Source organism: Choloepus didactylus, chromosome 21 (genome assembly GCF_015220235.1).
Source record: "Choloepus didactylus isolate mChoDid1 chromosome 21, mChoDid1.pri, whole genome shotgun sequence".
Lineage (NCBI taxonomy): Eukaryota > Metazoa > Chordata > Mammalia > Pilosa > Megalonychidae > Choloepus > Choloepus didactylus.
This window is the reverse complement of record NC_051327.1, coordinates 8,647,646-8,668,780: the sequence shown is the minus strand read 5'-3', so window position 1 is coordinate 8,668,780 and position 21,135 is coordinate 8,647,646. Positions and strand designations below refer to the sequence as shown.

General features: G+C 34.0%; 3 pseudogenes; 1 reads left to right on the top strand and 2 right to left on the bottom strand.

The window, feature by feature from the left end:
- LOC119518097 lies at nt 1-945 on the bottom strand (annotated as a pseudogene).
- Nucleotides 946-2,890: 1,945 nt separating this feature from the next.
- Nucleotides 2,891-3,800, bottom strand: LOC119517546 (annotated as a pseudogene).
- An 8,776-nt stretch (nt 3,801-12,576) lies between these two features.
- LOC119518096 lies at nt 12,577-15,751 on the top strand (annotated as a pseudogene).
- The last annotated feature ends 5,384 nt before the right edge of the window (nt 15,752-21,135 follow it).

The window sequence follows — 21,135 nt, the reverse complement described above, 5'->3', positions numbered from 1 at the left end:
TTAAAAGAAACATTCTCTAAGAAGATATCTTGGAGCCCAAATTTTCCTGAGTGCTGCTTTCACATCCTTATTCCTCAGGCTATAGATCAGGGGGTTCAGCATGGGAAACTACAGCATAGAACACCATGGCCACTTTATCAGTTTCCAGACTGTAGTCAGAACTGGGCCTGCAATAAAGAAAAGGATTGTTCCATGGAAGACAATGATGGCTGTGAGGTGGGAGGTGCAGGTGGAAAAGGCTTTTTGCCTTCCCTCTGCAGAGCACATCCTCAGGATGGTGATGAGGATAAACAAATAGGAGGTGAGGAAGGTCACGACGGTGATGATCTCATTGAAACTGGTCATAGCGTACACCACCAGTTCATTCATAGACACATCAGAGCAGACAAGAGCTAACAAAGGGGGCAAATCACAGAAGTGGTTAACCACATTTGATCTATAGTATGGGATCTCAAGAGCTAAACATATGTGAATTAGAGAACACACTGGTGCACAGAGATAGCAGACAGACACCAGTCCCAAACAGAGATTCTGGGACATGATAACCATGTAGAGCAGTGGGTAGCAGATGGCCACAAAGTGGTCACAGGCCATCACAGCCGATAAGAAGATCTCAGTGATCACACACATGCCAAACAAATAGAATTGTACCATACACCCCTGGAAGAAAATGGCTTTTTCCTTGACTAAGATATTGGCCAGCATCTTAGGCACAATGATGGTGGAGTTGCAGAAATCCACAAAGGACAAGTGTCTAAGGAAAAAGTACATGGTGGTGTGAAGCTGAGAGCTGACCTGGATCACTGTGATCATGCCCAGGTTGCCCATCACTGTGACTCCATAGATGAGAAGGAACACCAGGGAGAGGAAGATGCTCAGCTCAGGGAGGTCTGATGACCCCAGGAAGATGAACTCTGACACAGCGCTGCAGTTTCCTTTCTTCATGTCCCCACTTTATTTGGACTTGAAAAAAAGGAAAAAATTAAAACTAAAAGTCATTGTCCATTATAGGATCCAAAATTCAGTTTTTGCTCTCTCCTAAGAACAGACATGAGAATAATTAGGAGAGTTGATTTTGACAGCAAATAAATAGGACATTGCTGTTGTGAAATTTAGGAGGAATTCAGAAATAATAGAATACAGATGTACGAGGTTCACAGTTTACCTCACAGATCATAGAAAATTATGAAGAAACAAATGATGTTGAATAAATAGAAAGAAGTTAAAGTATTATTTAATTTGCTTTATTTCTCCATGATTTCAATTCCATTTCTCCTTAAAAAGCTACATAACTTTCATAACTTTGTAAAATCGTATTTTATAGCATCAATGAAGTGTGAAAACACTTTTTTCATGCATTCAAATTCCAAATGCAGATACTTTTTTCAAGACAACAAAGAATATTTAACCATTTTTGTCTGCAGTTATTTGCTTATTCTGAGATAGACTGTGGGGCAAACTTCCCTAAGACAGAGTCCCTAATGGGGCAAAGGAAATCTGCAAAGCTTTGGTGAACAATGCTAAGATGACAAGTATGAAATTTGAAACTACAAAAGTACATGAGTGATTTCCAATGTGAGATGATTTTGGAACTGAAACTAGGGTTAGAGGACTAAACAAACCTGTAAAATGCAGAGCACATTCTTTTTTAGTCTGACCAGTGCGTTAGAAATGAAAATTTTCCAGAAAATGCATTAATCATCAAATTTATATGAAAATGAGGGCTCAGAAACAGCTGAAGTCTTCTAAAAACAAAATGAGAAATACTACTTTCTCTAGATGCCAAGACATATTAGGAAGAAGAGAGTATAATAGTATCACAGAAATAAAAACTTAGGTCAATGGAACAGGAGGAAGATCAGATAACCAGAAGAGAAGAGAGATCGTTGAGTCAGATCCCTTCCAATTTTATCAGCTGTTAACAGAGACTTGAAAATGAACAAAAATGTGGATACTATAAATAAATTTTATTTGCAAGATAAATATATTATCCGCAGCACTTTTGGCAATACATAATCATTTTTAACATGATAGGAAGGTACCCAATCAAAAAATCCATCAGTACAGAACTGAAGGTCTGAACCCTTGGGGAGGCATCAGATTTGAAGATTTCTGGATAGATGTGTGTTTGTGTGTGTGTGTGTGTGTGTGTGTGTGTGTGTGTGTGTGTCATAATCTTAGATGAAGTTAAAGGGGATTCTTCAAAGGACAGTTGGGGAGAGTACTAACTTTTGTCTCCTCCAAAATTAATTTTGTATCATTTTAGACATGCATCTAAACATTTTTAAAGTAGATTCCTTATTGCAAGCTGAGAATTTTAATATGGTCATTTGCTCCCAACTCCTTTTTTGTTGTTGAGGGCACTGCGGTCTAAAAACAGGAAGAGAAGAAGGGAAATAACTAGTAGGTAGAAATCACATTTAGAATCAAACCCTCCAATTCAGTTAACTTGGAAATTTACCAATAATTATAATTGAATTTAAATTTTAAGAACAAAGACCAGTAGATCTCTTAATTTTATGAATTATTTTAAAAACATTTTCCTTAGAAAAAGTTCTAACCCTATATAACTCTAAAATGAAACATACACATATATACTCAGTAATCCAAATATTAGAAAATATACATGCACTTCCATCAGATTGATTGATAGATTCAAATATTAATGGCCTAGGACCTTAAGAGTTGAGTTTTAAATTACTATTTCTAAAATGCATCTATTCACTGTCCCTTTCACTTTCTAGGCGTGTTTCCTCATAGGAAAGATGAGTTTGTGGAATAATATTATTTGAACAATCCTTAGAAATTCTAGAATTCACTGAATTCCTGTGAATGTTAACAAGTGGAAAATTGACTGGTGGAATATTGTAGGATAAATAGTGACTAGAAATTAACAAGAGAAATTCTTCATTTCTATGGCCTTTTTCACAGCATCCTTTACCTCTTTGTTTCTCAGACTGTAAATCAATGGGTTTAGCATGGGAATTGCCAGTGCATAGAACACAGAGACCACCTTCTCCTGTTCTACAGAATACTGGGAGCTTGGCTGAATGTAACTAAAGCTTAGGGTACCGTAGAATATGGTCACAGCAGTCAGGTGAGAGGCACAGGTGGAGAAGGCTTTTTGTCTGCCTGCTGCTGAGCAGATCCTCAGGATGGCAACAACAATGAACATGTAGGAGATGATCACAATCAAGAAGATGGCCATGCAATGATGCCAGAGAAGGTTAATAGCAGCAGTTCATTCATGGAAGTATCAGAACATGACAGCTTTAGCAGGGAGGGAATATCACAGAAGAAGTGGCTGACAGCATTCGGACCACAGAAGGGCAGTCTCCCCAAGCTTATGGTGTGTGTCAGTGAGTTAATCACTCCACCTGTGTATGACCCAATGACCAGCAGTACACATTTTTTCTTAGACATGACTGCAGTGTAAAGCAAAGTTTTCACAATGGCCACATAGTGGTCATATGCCATCACTGACAGCAAGAAGCCTTCTGCTGCACTATGCAGGCAGAGAATGAGATGGATTCTCTCACAACAAAGAAGTTGATTAGCATTTTGGGTGCAATGACTGATGAATAACAGTCATCTATGAAAGAAAGTCAGCTGAGGAAGAAATACATGGGTGTGTGGAGTTTGGGACTGGTTTGGATTAAGAAGATCATGCCTAGATTTCCCACCAAGGTAATGAAATCAATCACCAAGAACAACAGAAAAAGCACAACTTTTAGTTCAGCATGGTCTGTCAGTCCCAAAAGAATAAATTCAGTAACAACTGTGAAATTCTCTTCAGCCATTTGTTAAATCCTTTTCTTGAAATCTGGTGTGGCAAACATAAACAGATTAGAAGGGATATAGGAGAATCAATTATATAATAATATCAGATGGAAGCATTTATATTCATCTTGTTGGATAAATACATTATTTCACTAAACATAAGTTTCCATATTTATAATGATAGGAGACTGACTAGATTGTCTCAATTTCTTTTCTGTGCTAATTAGGTTTCTGTCCCATTAAGACAGGTTTGAAATAGTGTTTCAGCTCACAAAATTTCAGACTGCTTCAAAGTGTCTGCCTCCATAGGATGGTGATACCAGCATGATGAACACTGATGGCCATTGAAATGAGGTTGAAAATAGAAATTTAAGCCCTTTGAAGAACTGACTGTTCATTTTGGATATGACTGGGGTAAATGAAAAGATCTAACATAAGCTCTTCTATTTAGTTAATCCACAAATGACTATTGCATAACTAGAGAAGTAGCAAGCATCAGAAGATGGGCAATGTGTCCTCCAAAGATGATGACGTGATACTCTAAAAACATCAAAATATCTGGACTTTTCTGATGCTTCCCTGTAGACATAATAGAGAAAGACATGTCATGGACACCACAGAGACTCACACAAACACACAAACATATTTGAACTAACCTCACTTCAAGTGCTCAATAATCATTCACTGCTAGTGATGACCACATTGCACATAACAGATTATAAAATGTTTCTATCACTGTAGAAATTCTTATAGGTTAAAACTATCTTCTGACATTCTGCTTCATATTTTTGAGTAACAACTGAATAACATTTCCCAAAGAAAAAATTATCATAAATAATTTCCATTGCAATCACATCAAGGAAATGAAATATCCAGATAAAATTTAGAAATTCAATTGTATTACTTATTCTGGTTTGCTCATCCTCTGCAAAATTTGAGATGAAGTTGTAAACAGAATTGGATGATAGGATGTGCAGTTGGAGTAAATGTCCTCTAATATTCTCAACACTAATATTATTGTACCAGATTTACAACTTAAACTTTGTACCTGATTTACCAAATATGAGGATTTTAAAATAAATAGGGGAAAACATTTTTATAAAGTAAATTAAACTTACCAAAATAAAGGATTTTAAAATTCAAGCCTTAGAGCCTTCATGTCCATTTCATTTCTACCTTTACTTAAAAACAATTTTAGTTACTGATTATCTGATATGCTGAATTATTAAGTACTTTAATAGTATGTAGCTGAAGATAATTTTAGGTAAAATAATTGAAAGTAAATCTATTCATTAAAACAAATAAAACAGAACAAAAAATAATAGATATGTTTTAATATATTTATTATTTCCTCTAAGAGGACAAATTTGGAAAAAAGGGACAACCATATATATATATATATATAAACAGCACACATACATACATATTGTTTTTTACAATAGCCACTAATGAGCTCTATCACTGACTAAACATTATACTGTCCAAGTTGAAACTTTGGAAGCACTCTATTTCTTAAGGGAAATCACATTTTCCCATGAATCAGCTCTCTCCCTAAAGTGTACAATTTACCAAATTGTTATAAAGTGCTTAGGAAAACAAGAGAAAGACAGGGAATTTTCTGATTCAATAAAAAACCAGGAAAAGAAATAATCAGAAATAATTGGCTTGAATAGAACAAAAATAACAAATGGTTAGATGTTACTAGGCTAATTCAAAGTCTGTCTTTAGACCTACATGAATGAGAAGTATTCATGAAAATTGCCAATATTTTAAAGACTTCTTTAGAGGCAATACAGACGCAGAAAGTAAATATATGAATTTCTGCCAGTTGCCTATCTCTACTTTCATTTCAGTGTGCAGCTTTTGCAATGGAGGAATTCTATGACAAATCAGGTTTAGATTCAATATTTAGATTCATTAAACTAATATTTGCTGAAGGATGATATACTCTAAGTATTTTGTTGCCTACTATCAACAAAGGGATTGCAAAACATTCTTGGACATTTAAAATTGATAGTTTAAATCACAGGAAAAAATGAATAATCACTATGAGAGTAAAAATAAGAAAGATGCATAAAATTAGGCTAAGGGATTTGTCAATGTTTGTAACTGGTTTGGGGATTTAATAATTCTGCTGCTGAAAACAACTGGATAATTGGAGAAAATATATATAGCAAATATTCTTAGACACTTCACAAATGTCAGTACAGGACTATTATCTATGAGAGAAGGTAGACATCCAGTGGTCACTGACAAGGGGTGGGGATTGGGCACAAGGGTAGATGAGGAGACAAACAGGAAATCTGGAATATGTGCCTGGAATACATGGAGATGAGTAATGGATTAGGGAAAATTAGGCAGCAAAAGATGGAATATTCTGCAATACAGAATTTAGGGAATAATAACTAGATCTTAGTAAATTTATAATATTCAAAATCTTACCGAGTGCCACATCACAGAAGAAGGCAAAATCAAATATTTGAGCTGTCAAAATCAAGTATTTTGGAATGCTGGAGTCTCGTCAAACACTTGTAATAATGAGGGGAGGGCTGGATGAAGAAATAGCCTGGCAAATTTCAGTGAACATTGGTGTTTTGCATAATAGTGCCAAGCCCTAGCCCCCCAGCCCCCAGCCCCAAGGCAGGCAGCTAAGGGGGTGGCCACCTGCATTCCTGTCATGACTTGTCTGTTCCAGGATGGACAGTAAGGTCCTAGTTGTCCAAATGTTGGTGCTGTGTGTTTTGTTCTGACTTATGATTCACTGAGTAGCTGGTACAGAGCTGGCCATTGTTTTAAACCCCTCAGGATGAAGCAGCTACTGAGAAACATCCCTTGAATGTCTCTTTAAAGAGACAGATAAGGTTTTATTTTTCTTTCTTATTGAAACCAGGAATCTAAGGAAATCATTGTTAGATCCCTGGATAGCCCCAGAGATAATCAAACAGAAAGTTCAGTGACCATACATGCATAAATAGTTTAGAAAATCACTAAACAAACTGGCATCTGCAGCCCACAACTAGGCTCAACATGGTGGATAGGGAAGAGAATTTATTTCCAGATTTACCACATTTAATATTCAAAATATCCAATTCTCAAAAAATTACGGTGCATAAAATGATACATGAAAATAAGATCCATTCAAATGAAGAAAATTAATTAAAAGAAAATGTCTCTGACGAAGCCCAGACATTGAACTTACTAAACAAAGGCTTCAAATTAGCATACTTGTCCTTCTGTTATCAGTCATTTCTACAGTGGTAAACATGTCATGTTATCTATGCTGTACTCAATTATGCATGGAATAGACTTGACAATTTTTATACACTAGCATCTGATTTTATTTACTTCCTCCTGAAATACCTAGTGCCCTAAATGATGATTTTATGGCCATAGTTCATACGCATGGATTGTAGTTAGCTCAGAAAGGAATTAGTGGCCAAAGTGAACAAATGCAGAGAACATGGAGTATAAAAAAAGAATAAAAATAAGATACTTAGGTTATGTGAATGGAAAGAATAAAAGGTTTTTAAAGGTGATTATTCATGGATAATATGATGAATTAAAGCTGTTGTAAAAACCAGGAGGTAACCTGGGCATGATTTCTAATATTATTTTAATGGATTTTGAGAATGTTTTATTACTAACAAAGGAATAACAACATGATTGAGGACAAATTACCCTAAGATAAAATATTTTTATTGCAGAGAACCCAAATAACTCAGGAGAGCCACTGTATGGGAAATAGGATTTTCATTAATAGATGATACATAAAAGGATGGTAAGTTGAATTCTACTCTATTAATATTTACTCTATTGACATACTTTTCTCTTTATTTCTCTTTATTTTACATTTAGTCACTATGAAACTCTTCTCTCTTTCAAACAAACAAAAAAAACAATAAAATAATTTCCTATATTTTATGTTTTCTCCATTTTAGTGATCTAATAGAAGAGATAGGGGAAATTCCCAATCATAGATTGTTTTTTCTATTGTTTTGTTTTCTGTGTTTTTTTTTTTTTTTTGAGTTATTAAACAAGATTGCTGGAAAAATACAAAGTAATTAAATGTTAGCATCATACTGATCATCCTTAGCCCACCTGTTATTGTTGTTATTGTTATAGTCTTAGACATTTGGGCCATTGTTATGGTTTGCTTATGCTGCTGTTTTGCCAAACACCAGAAATGGATTGGCTTCTATAGAGGGGGTTAATTTGGTTACAAATTTACAGTCTGAAGGCCATAGAAATGTCCAAATTAAGGCATCAACATGAGTATGCCTTCACAAAAGGAAGGACAATGCCATCTAGGAAACCTCTGTTAGCTGGGAAGACATGTGGCTGGCATCTGCTGATACTGAGTTATGTTCCAGCTTCTCTCTCAGCTCCTGTGCATTATTCAAAATGTTGCTCTTGGAGCATTTTGTCCTCTCTTAGCTTCTCCAGAGCAAACTCTGGGCTAGCATAATTTTGCTTTCAACAGCGATCTCCAAAATGTCTCTTTAAGCTGCTCTGAGTTTCTGGGGTAGTGTGGTTTTGCAACAATCTTTATTGTGGAAAGCTAAACATTTACTTTATTTCTTCTGTAGTTAGTTGGTAATCTCTGGATAGTGGAAAAAAAAAAAAAGGCAAGCTCTGAAGACAGGAAACTATCTCCCAAATCCCTAAGATTATATTATTTTCGTTTGGATCTTCCACCAAATGCCAAGTGGTGTACAGTTAATCAGAATTCCAATGGTTTCTAAAATGAATTGTTTTCATTATTTTCTATAATCTTGCATTTATTCTGTTTCAAATACTCCATTTATATTTATATTTCCCAAATTTACCAATATCTTCATAAGGATCCATGTCATTTCATAGATGCTACCTTTATTTGGAGATGAGACCAAAGCAAAATACTAATGTGTCTCTTTCAGTACAGCGTGCCTCCAACACAACATAATGCCTCATCAGTAAGAAGACTGTCCCTCACTCTGACCTCCTGTGTTTGGAGGAGTCTTTGAAATGATATCAAATGATCACTTGAATGACTGAATACACGTATGACGGAGATGAGAACTAAGATTAAAACATGCATAGCTATGGGTTTAAACAAATAATGCTCCTTGCAAACTTGTAAAGCAGGAATATGTATTTTCCTTCTCCATATATTCTTTCTTTCAGTTTCCACTTTAAAGACAAAAATAAAAACAAAAAACATATTAAATAAATGTATTGAAATATTTATTTTCTTCATTTCTCATTATAAAAACACATTTAGTGTTACCTATTTAGCATTGAAAGTTATATGGGAGAGCACTGGGGAATAATTTAACTTAAACTCACCTCATTACATAATTTTATACTAAATGTATAATGGTAAGCCCTGTGCAAAGGATTTTTTTTTATGTTTTGAAATTTGATAAAATGAAGATGTAATTTTCTTGAAAAAATACAGTGTTAAATCAGAACCAGGTCATCTTCAATAATCATATAAAATAATGTAAATAACCATATTAAAATTTATAAAAAATTTAGTACTTTAAATAAAACTCTAAAGATGATGAGAGTAATGTTTTTTTTTTTTTTTTTTTTTACTTATTTCTTAATCATTTTATTTCCAATGCTACCTTTGAGAAGACACTGAGCAGTTCCATTATGTGTTTTAAATTACATTTTTAGTCATTAATACATAGGCAAAATGACGTCAGGACCAGATCACGTATCTGTTGGGAGCTGAGGTTTGCGGTGATGGCATCTGGGCACCTAGTGATAGATAGAACTGTATCACCAACAAAAATGCATCTATGTTCATTTTCTCAGATCTTTGGAGCTGCACATGGTTTGAGTAAACATCACATTACTACTCCGTTGTCCTACTTGTGTTCACCATTTCATCCAAAGATCATTCTCCCCATTTTGTTTTGGTGCTGGCAGGCAGCATACCACTAGGTTTTAGCAAGAAGCAGAGTTCTGTATACATCTTTCCATGTCAATGTGGTCCTGTCCCTGGTCTTTGTTGAGAGTAATGTTTTATGTGTTTTTCTCATAATTAAGGAAACTGGTATTTATTGGCATGGTTTGGAAAAGTGCACACTTGTTCTACTTCTAGGTAATTCTGCCAAACATGTTTAATACTGATTTCTTTTACATTCACTGAAAATTGTCCCTAAATGCATCATTTCTTGAGTATTAAATTCAGCATCCCTGACGTACATCATGTAAGATAGTTAATAGCTTGGCTATTACTTTCATAAGTCTGAATGCAACTCTATGTTTTGATTTACAAAGTACCAAATCACTCAAACCCACTGCTGCTGGGTTTTCTTCATTTATCTACATTTTTAAGTCAATTCTTACTATGAATATTTTCAAACATAAAGGAAAATAGAAAGAACATTACTATTGTAATCCATATACCAGCTCTATCACTTAAGTAATTACTAAAATCCATCCTGTGTATGGGCATAATGTAATGTAGAGTGACAGACAGAGAGAGATTAACTGGCTGGAGCATTTGAAAGCAAGTAACAAACATCATTAAACGTCACTCTCTTCAAATATCAGCTTTGATCTCATGACTAAAAGCTTTCTCAGCCTTAATATTTTCACACTCAAAAAAGTAACACAACTTCCCTAGTGTCACCTGATTTACTGCTCTTAAATGAGACTCCATTAGCCACATGAATGTCTTTTGTATGAATCAATTCCGTCTCTCTCCCATCCTCCCTTCCTCCTTCCTTCCTTCCTTTCTTCCTTCTTTCCTTCCTCCCTCCAGTCCCATTCCCTCTCTTCCTCTCTCTTTCTTTCTCTTTCTCCCTTTCTTTCTTTCTTTCTTTATCATCAGAATACAATTAAAATAATTAAAATTTCTTTAGAAGGATTGCATAACATTAATGATTATTAATGAGGTTAACATCTTTTTAAATGCTATTAAATGTTTGAAGTGTGATGAGGCTTGTTATCTCCTCAAATGTTTTGGCATTATTTCTAGTGATATCTACCTTGTTCCTCTGTCTACTGTATTGATTTTAAATTGGAAGTAAGCTATAAAGTGCTAAATATATTCAGGATAAAAATCTTTGCCAATAACATTTCATAATTATGCTGGGCTGTCCCTACTTTAATACACCAGGAGCCACAGGATATCAGGATATGGTAAGTTAGATGGCTAGAATTCTGATAGTAGTATCTCTTCAAAAGTATGATTTCTGTTTTGTAACTAACAGGTTAATATTTGAAATAAATTTTTCACACATTATGATTATTCTATTCAAAATAAATTTCTATCACAAATAATAAAATTATTGATTGAAATATGTGATGTATTTTCTGTTGCATTTGGACTTAGCGTATATTCTACTTATGCTGTACTTACATCAGTCTGTATTGTGGTAATTATGCCCTTCATTGAAATATAATATTTACTTCATATTACTTATCTAACATTACAAATATGATATATAATTTACTTTGATGTTATGAATTCACAAAAAATAGTATTTTTTCTTAAATTCAATATTAGAGGAGGGAATTTCATCAAAACTCTGAAATTGATGTTTTATGCAAATATGTTATTATATTATATTATACTATATTATATATTATTACATTGTATTTTTATAAATATTACATATATAATGAGAGTAAATGATCATTCTTATATCCTTTCTCAGTATAATTTCAGAGAGGACTAGATAGACAAGCAAATTTAACAATGTCAAATGAGTTCCTTATAATAGGAATCACAATCTGCCCTGAACTGCAGACTACCTATTTTGGGCTCTTCCTCATTGTTTTCATGGTTTCCATGATAAGTAACCTGGTTGTTGCGGTTAAGTTCATGTTTTAGCTTGGTGACATTATGGTGCCCAGTCTGGTCAAGCAAGCACTGGCCTAATTGTTATTGTGTGGATATTTCATAGGTTAAATGATCAGTAAGTTGATTGCATCTGTGGCTGATTACATCTACGATCACCTGAGGAGATTGCAGTCAATAGTGACAGAAGTTTCATCCAATCAGTTGAAGGCCTTATAAGAAGTGGTAATGTCAGCAGTCATAAGAGAGAATTTCCATCTCTATTGAAGCCAGCTGCTTCTGCTGGTAATTCATCAAAAACCTTCTTCAGAGTTCCCAGATCGCAGCCTGCCCTACAGAATTTGTACTTGTTCAACCCCATGGTAGTGTGAGACAATTTTTATAAAAACCTCAAATATTTGCAGATGTATATGTAAATATCTCTTGTCAGTTCTGTTTCCCTAGAGAACCCTGGCTAATATACATTTGGCTTGATCATCCTCACCGTGATATTCTTTAAGCCACACACACACCCACGTACTTTTTTCTCAGACATCTGACTTTCAATGATCTTTGTTATGCAACAGCTGTAGGACCCAAAATGTTAATTAATTTTATTGCAGATCAAAATACAATCTTCTTTAATTGGTGTGTTACCCAACTCACTTTCTTCGGTATGCTTATCACAAGTGAATTTTTGTCATTTTGGTCTATGACCACTATGTGGCCATCTGTAACACACTGCTCTATACAGACATTGTGCACAAGCAGCATGCCACTTGCTGATTTCTTATCTCTACAGTTTCTTTTTGTCTTTGCCGACCATTATAAAACTTTTCATTTCTTCATTTTGTGGCTATAATGTCATCAGGCATTTCTACTGTGATACTCAGCCCTTGATATCTTTGCTCTGCTCAAACACATATGAAATTAAATTGGTAATACTGATCTTTTCAGCTTTCAATCTGGTGTCATCACTTCTGATAGTCTTCATGTCCTACATGCTGATTTTTATGGCCATGATAAGGAGGAGCTCTACAGGGGGCAGGCACGAGGCCTTCTCCACATGTGGAGCTCATCTGACAGTGGTGGTTTTATTCTATGGAGCTCTGTTCCTGATACAGGTGCAGCCCAAATCCAGTCATTCATTTGATTCTGATAAAATGACATCTGCAATCTACATGTTGGTAATTCTCACGCTGATACACATGATCTACAGTTTGACGAACAAAGAGATGAAAAATGCCTTACATAGAACCTGGAAAATGTGTGCACATGTTCAATTTAAAATTCACCGTAGAATATGGTAGAAATAAATTGTGTAATAGGCAATGTATACTCTACCAGTCATGCCTTTAGCCTTGTTCTTTCTGTGGCAATGGAGATAATCAAGAATTAATGCAGGAGGAATACCAAGATCCAGAAATTTCTTCCATATTTTCAAACTGAAATCTATCCTGGGCTGTACTAGAATCAAACTTGATTGTGGTTACAAGGAAGCTCAGTACAGTGTGGTGATTTGAAGTACTCAGTCACTTCAACTTGACCAAATGCCCCTATTCCAAACCTTACAGTCCCACTCTTTCCTTATCTGTGCCTTTAATTTTCTGTGTGACACCAAGAGAATCTAGTAACTCAAAATACTTTGCAATGCTGCAATCCACAGTATGATCTTGGCATCTCTCTCTCTTTCTTTTTCTCTAAATCAGCCCATTGTTTTCTATATCAGTGGATATGACAATTAAGGAAAATCTATAGAGGTTAATAAGAGAAGCTTCCTGAGTTTTACTTTTTTATTTTTCCTTTCAGTAGGATCCTGTTTCCTACATGCTTATATTGTCATATGTATTGTTACCCTTCCTCATCTCTCCAGAAAACAATTTTTTTTAACAAAGTCTTTCACCAGTTGTTTTTCATATCCTTGCACAACAATTCCATTTGTGATGAATTATGTTTTTTGCCTTTCTTCCTGTGGCTGTCTTTTTTCAAATTGGGCTCATATGAGTATGTACTGTATTTTGATTAGGATCTTTTGTTAGCATTGATTTGATAATCTTACTTGGAGGAAGAAAAAGGAAATGATCTCGTGGTTTGGACTATGCTGTATTTCTAGTGAGAAAGGGGCAAAATATGTCCCATTTTGTAAACTTGTCATCTACTGGATATAGTTGCCCCATTTGTAAATTTTCCCATGTAATTTTGTTTATAGTTTTTTTACTATTCATAGGAATTCATTTACATGATTTAGAATCTGAGCTGTTTGCATGGTCCACCATCATGGAATAAAATTATCAGCATAGTCAATAAATGTTGAATTAATGTAACTTATTTGAAATAAGAAAAAAACATTTACAATATATGGTCATGACAATATAAATATTACTAAATACTTCACATGGATGATTTCTTTTTAATTTTAAGATAAAATTATATTATATATATAAACATGAGTGGTGGACATGTGAATATAAAAAATATTTTTAACCCAAGGAAAAAAATGTATTTTGCAGAGAGCTAGAGTGAAATATTATTAGTTATTGTTGGTAGCTGAAATAATGGAAATTTCTCAGTTTTATTTTGCTTATATGACCTCCCTAAATAAATCATAAATAAATCATAATGGAAAAATTATAGAAACAATAACATTTCAGAGATGTCATTTTCAAAAAGCTGAAAAATAAGTAACCAGAAGCCTAGATAGGATATATCTCCATGTATTCTTGTCTGTGTAAATAAAATGGAAAATAAGAAAAAAGTGAACACATGGATGATAGAATTAATAAGTTAAATTACAGCTTGATAGTATAGAGAGAATGATCAGGGTTGTGGGTAGAATTATTTATTATTAAGATACAGGAAGAAATCTCACGTTAAGGAATCATGAAGAGTAATATTTGATTCCTCAATCTTTTCTGTTCAGTGCAAGATATAAGATATTGAACATGGCTTCAATGTTTGCAAACTAATAACATAGTCACACTTTTATAAGATTGTGAGGAAATAAACATTCCACAAATGATGCATTGTGCTGGATCATATCCATAATTTGCTTTTCTCTCTCCCAAATGATTGCAAAGTTTATCAAACTAAAGGCTTGAGTTTAGTAAATGAGTTATACTATTGCATAATAGGGATATCTCACCCTAGGAGTTGTCCTAGCTATCTAAATGCAGTCCTAGAAAATAATTCCTTAAAGTCAGTAACCACTTCTTTTCTTGTCCAAACAGATGAATTTACAACTCTTACATGGCTCCTGAAAACTTCATCCGGGTGACAGTTTATTCTCATTGGTGTCTCAGTGTCCAGAGCTCCAGATTTCCCTCTTCCTGGTCTTCCTAGTGATCTATGGGCTGACAGTGGCAGGGAACCTGGGCATCATCACCCTCACTAGTGTCGACTCTCGACCTCAAACCCCCATGTATTTTTTCCTCCAACATTTGGCTATCATCAGCCTTGGTAATTCTACCATAATTGTCCCTAAAATGCTGATTAATTTCTTGTTAAAGAAGAAAACCACCTCCTACTATGAACATTTCACCCAACTGGGTGTTTTCCTGCTTTTCATTGTGGCTGAGATTTTCATGCTAGCTGTGATGGCCTATGACCTCTATGTGACCATTTGTAATCCCCTGCTCTACATGGTGGTGGTATCTCGACGGATCTGCCTTCTGCTAGTATCTCTCGCATACATCTGTAGCTTTTCTACAGCTATTGTGGTTTCTTCATGTGTATTCTCTGTGTCTTATTGTTCTTCCAATGAATCCGTCATTTTTATTTTGATAATTTTCCTCTATTAGCCTTATCCTACTCCGATACTTAACTTCCCAGAAACAGTAGTCTTTATTTCTTCAGCTACAAATTTGTTTTTCTTCATTACTATAGTTTTTAGTATCCTATCTCAACATTGTTTTGTCCATTCTAAGAAACATTCATCAGGAGGAAGGAAAAACCTTTTCTACCTGTGCTTCACATATGATGGCAGTCACAGTTTTCTGTGGGACACTGCTATTCATATATTTGCAACCACAAACTAACCATTCATTAGATACTGATCAAATGGCTTCAGTGTTTTACACCCTGGTGATACCCATGCTGAATCCCCTAGTCTACAGCCTGTGGAATAAGGATGGGAAGGCTGCCATAAAGAAACTCCTGAAAAATTCATGCTCTTCCTTTAAATCAGTGTCATTTTAGAACCCTACAAGTAAATGAAGACATGGTTGAGGAAGGTTGCCATTATGTCACTGAAAGTCAAAGTTTAGGAGCCAACTTAAAGTTACAAGGAAGACTGGGAATTAAAAGAGGTTAGGATATTGAGAAAATCAAATTAAAAAATAAGCTGAAGTTCTTGAAATTGTGCAGTTAATAAACAAATGGGGTATTCACTAACTTTGCCCATGAGTAATCAGGAAGCCAGTTTTGGAATAAATATTTCTAGGAGTCAAAGGAAACATAAGTTAAAAAAAATCAAATAAATTTGAATAGAGCAACAAAATATGGATGAGAAAATTAAAACAATCTTATTCTTTTGTTTCCTTCTTACCTTGTATCTATATATGGTTTCTGAGTTTCTTTCAAAATCTTCACAAGTTTCTTTAAAAAATCAAGAGTAAATATTCACCAATCCTGTCTGATTTATAACTCCTCTCTGCTTTCAATCAGGGGAATTAGGTTTCATCTGTTTCTTTCATTTGTTGTTTGTGTTTAAAAAAGTGTCACATTAAAAAAAAGTAGGAAAGAAAATTCCTAGAGGAATTAAGATGAAACCCTGCAAAATCACTATATCTTTAACTGTATAGACACCCCTTTTACCAAGTAAATACTAAGAGGTAGTCTTCTAGGAAATATAGAGAGAAGAAATGAGAGGTTAAAGAAGGAAGAAGCATTTCCTCATGCGGGTAATTTAAAAAAAAAAACATATTGTTTCATGTCAAACAGAATGATAAGAGAGGGTATGGTCAAAGGTGGCATCACTTATGAAAACAGAATCACAGTATGAATGGGGTGAGATGGAAAATCAAAACAGGATGAGCTGGAGAGTAGAGGGGTTGCATGAAAAAGATACGGTATAGTATGTGCTATGCTGTATTTTCTATGTATTCATGGCTTAAATATCACTTAAGGATCATACATAATCAGAAAGACTTCCTAAAACAGCAACATATTACAGTGACAAGCAACACAGCACAAAAAACCACTGTGGTATTTCTGGTATGTGACTTGGGCACGTTAAACACTGAGGGAAGGAAAGAATCAGGAATTAACATATCAAACAGAAACCTCTCCTGAAAACTGGTGGCTTCTAATGTCCAGCCCACTCATCAGAATCTGCCTATTACTATAGTGGCCAAATAATTCCCTTAAGGAAAGAAGAAGAAAAAGATTATGATCTGTGGAAAGACAAAGTTGAAATGATTCTTAGACCAAAGTCAAATACCATCACAATTCCTAAAACAGGAAAACATTATGAGCTATTTACCATCTCCCGTGACCACAGTTTTGAGACAAAAAATCCATTTCTGACTTGTAAAATGATTTATGGCAAAAGTCTTAATAAAATCAGTAGTAAAAATGGAAAGGATTTAAATTTCCAGATGTTATATTTTTTTAGGAAGTATTCTATATTTCTGTCAATGTGCTAAGTAATGTAGTATAGGCATTATGTAGTTGAACGATCATAACAATCTATTCATTCTTTTAACCCTATTTAAAATAACATTTTCATTTTAAAGCACTTTTGCAGGTAAGGTAACTGAATCTTTGGGAAGATTAAATAAATTGCCAAGGTCTTACAACTGATAAATAGCACAGATGGGATTCAAACCATGAGTTTGACTCAAAAGCCCACACTCTTAACCATTACATAAAACAGCATAGACATAAAATCTAATTTGGTTCATAGTTTCATTACACAAAATTCAGCTGTATTTCAATATTTGTAGAATAGGTGAAGTGATAAATAGGCTACAGATTTTATACCAGCTGAATAAATTGAGACTTAATCATAACATCAAAAAAATCACAATATAGCTACTTTATGGTGCTTTTAACGGTTTTCTTGAGGTTTAATTTATATACCATAAAATTCATCTTCTATAGATAAATGGATTATAAGCAAATTGAGTAAATTTGCAGAGTTGCACACCCATCATCATTATCTATTTCTAAACTTGTAAGTTTACAAAATCAACAGTTTTAAATAATGTATACTCATGTAAAAATAACCATGATCCCGTTATAAAATATTTCTTTCCCCACAAAAATTTCCCTGTTGCTAATTCTCAGTCCCACATAAAGCTTCAGGCAACAGCTGATCTTCATTCTGTCTCATGGATTTACTTTTGGGGAATTTTCAGATAAAAAAAATCATACAATATGTATTCTTTTGTGTCTGGCATCTTTCACTCAGCATAATGTTATTTTGTGTGTGCATTTCATCTGTGGTATAGTATATATTATAAGCCCATGACTTTTTATTGCTGAATAGTATTTGTATGGATATTCTATATTTTTAAAATTTATTTATTAGTTGATGGACATTTGGAAATCAATTATGTAGCTGGTTTCAAGATTTTCTTTCTTTCTCTCACCAGTTTAAGAATGATGTGCCTATGCATGGATATCTCTGTGTTAATAATACTTGGCTCTTGTTGATGTTCTTGAATGTTATAGATTTAAGTTTTTCACCAAGTTCAGTAAGTTTTCAACAATTATTCTGCAGTTATTATTTCTGCCCCCTTTTCCTCTCTCATTTTCTTCTCAAATTCCCATTAGGTCCCACAGGTCTCAAGGCTCTGTTTATTTTCCTTCAATTTTCCTTTGTTTTTAGCTTAATCTATATCCATCTATTTTCAAAAGTCTAATAATTCTTTATTCTACAAGCACAAATCTGCTGGTGTACCCATCTAGGGACCTTTTGATATTTTCAGTCACTTATTTATCAATTTCAGAATTTCAATTTTTACTTGAGGAATCATTGTAACTATACTTTCTTTTGACCTTTTAAACATAATTCCTTTTAATATTTTGAACATTTTTATCATGACTGCTTTGAAGGCTTTGTCTACTAACTTTGGACGTCTGGGACCCTAGGACATAATTTCTATTAACAGCTTTATTTCCCCCTATTTATGGGCTGCTATATTCTTTGAATGTCTTGTAAATTATTAAACCAGATATTTTGTATAATGTAATGTGGATTCTGATCCCCTGATCTTTAGATGCATCAACTGTAATATCACCCAAATATAAGTACTGTTTGCATCTTGGCATATGCAATTTCAGCTTTTCTGTTTTGTCTTTGATCCAGGGATCATGAAGTGAACATATAAAAACCAGTTAGTGTTATAATATTTATTTAACAGGATTCACTTTTTAACTAATTATATTGTATTTTAATGTCAATAAATGTAAACATGCTCTTTAATACCCATGTATTATTTTACTATTAAGGCATGCAATTACTTAGTTAAGTAAACAGCTGTTAGAATATATTTAGGTAGCTGCCACTTTGGGCAATTTTAAAAATAGTTAAAATATTTTATTTTCATAATTTTATTTTGAAAAGTTCACAGCATTAGCATTGTATCTAATGGTAGAGATATTTTATATAAATTCATCATTATATCAGCTTCCTGAAAGCTACCATAATGAGGGCTATTTATAATTACAAACAGCAAAATATATTTTAAAAATTTATATAAAAGTTTGAGAAAGGAATGTGAGTCACTTGTGTGCTGTTAAATGTTTAACAATCAGCTCTCTGATAAATAAGCTAAAAAGCCCTGTTCTGTAGCATTTGCTGATTTCCATGGTGTGAATATTCCAAGCATAGCCAATTTAAATCTCACAATGAAATTTCTCTGAGGTATAGTTGGGTAAACATGAACACAATTGGATCTCAAGAGAGAATAAAAATTGGCTTCAGTATACCTCCATGGTATTTATACAAAAATTGGATTGGCCTTAAATATAAAGTAAATAAAATAACATAGTATGTAGAAAATAGATATTTATCTGATATGGTGTATAAAAATGTGGCCTTCAAAATCCATGATGATAGACTCAAATGGTACCTTGCTCGGTAATTTTAGCATTAGTCAGTGTGTGTGTTCTGCAACTATTTTTGGTCTGCAGTTCTATTGCTAATTTTTCTATTTCCCTCATTATTCCTTCTATGTTTATTATATAGAATTCCACAACCCCAAAGTTTTCACATAGCAACCCCCTGTCATGACTCAAGAGGGAATGTGAGATTAAAAACGGCATCCCAGTGGAAACTTCTAAGAAGAGGTGAGAGTCAAAGCATACCTGTTTCATACTCTCCACAGTTTTCAAATGATGATTAACAAAAGTCCCAAAAAACTGGTAAACTCCACCTACACAAGCCAAGTGACAAACACAGTGTTGAAGCAGTACAAAATTCTCCATTAGAGGAGTTGAGAGAGCACTGAAGTTGGTTAGCAATATGATGTGATTATTGCTATTATTGAAATAATAATAACTAATAATGTGGTCTGGTCTCTGATGACAAAATTAAATAAAATCATCAACCTTCATCTACATGAGAGAACTGAATTTGCAAGTAATGATTGTTTTAATAGCCACATCAAATTCCAAGTTGGCTAATGAACACTGATTATTGATTTAGGTTTCATTTCTTTTCCTGAATCAGACAAAATGAAAAAAAAACATAAGATAATGTACTAATCAACAAAATGACCATGGGCTACATGAAAATTTACATATTATACTTTCTCAAAAATCTTTATTGTTTACTAAATTTGACGAGAACATAACCTAAGTTACAAGAATTTAATGCTGAACAAAGCATTTCCTTCCCTTGTGAAGCTTCTGTTTGAGTGGAAAGTTGGATAATAAAGAAGCTAGTATATAAAACACTATCAGATAATGAGGAAGCCTTATGACTATTTAGAGGAGGAGGACAGAGGCAGTTGCTGTAGCACATACATTGAAACTAGAACATGATTGACATGTTTTAGAAATTGCAGAATGCTAGAGTGTAGTGATCGAGGCAGAGAATTTTAGGGGATGAGTTTGCAGTGAAAAAAAAAGGCACTTTAACATGATGATAAATAGAACCCTCATTCTAGAGCCTTAATCTATGAGAAAACATTGAGTGCCTAGGTAAGATATTAAAACCTTGGTAGTTTCCCATGGCCATTGAGTGCCATCATTGTGTTGACACAGACAGCAATGCGATTTTCACCATCATGTAAGAGGAGTGTGAAATCAATAAAATTCTTTCTACATCCTTTCTTTTACTGGAATGTCTTCATCTATCAGATAGATATCAATGAGAACAGAAGGAACTAATGAAACAGACTCTTAATAAACTGCCCTCTTTTAATTGATAAGGCATCCAACAGGTTATCATCTAAACACCCCAACTTAAGAAGAAAAAAAAAAGTTTTCTTTAATCAGTTAACTAACATTGTGATAAAGCCTTTAGTTTATACTTGGCATTAGCTCATGTTTCCTTTGTTATTTATAAACTTCTAGATGTCTGGCTAGTTGTAAAATGGGCAACTATGATAGATGCTTTAGTGAGCAAGGAG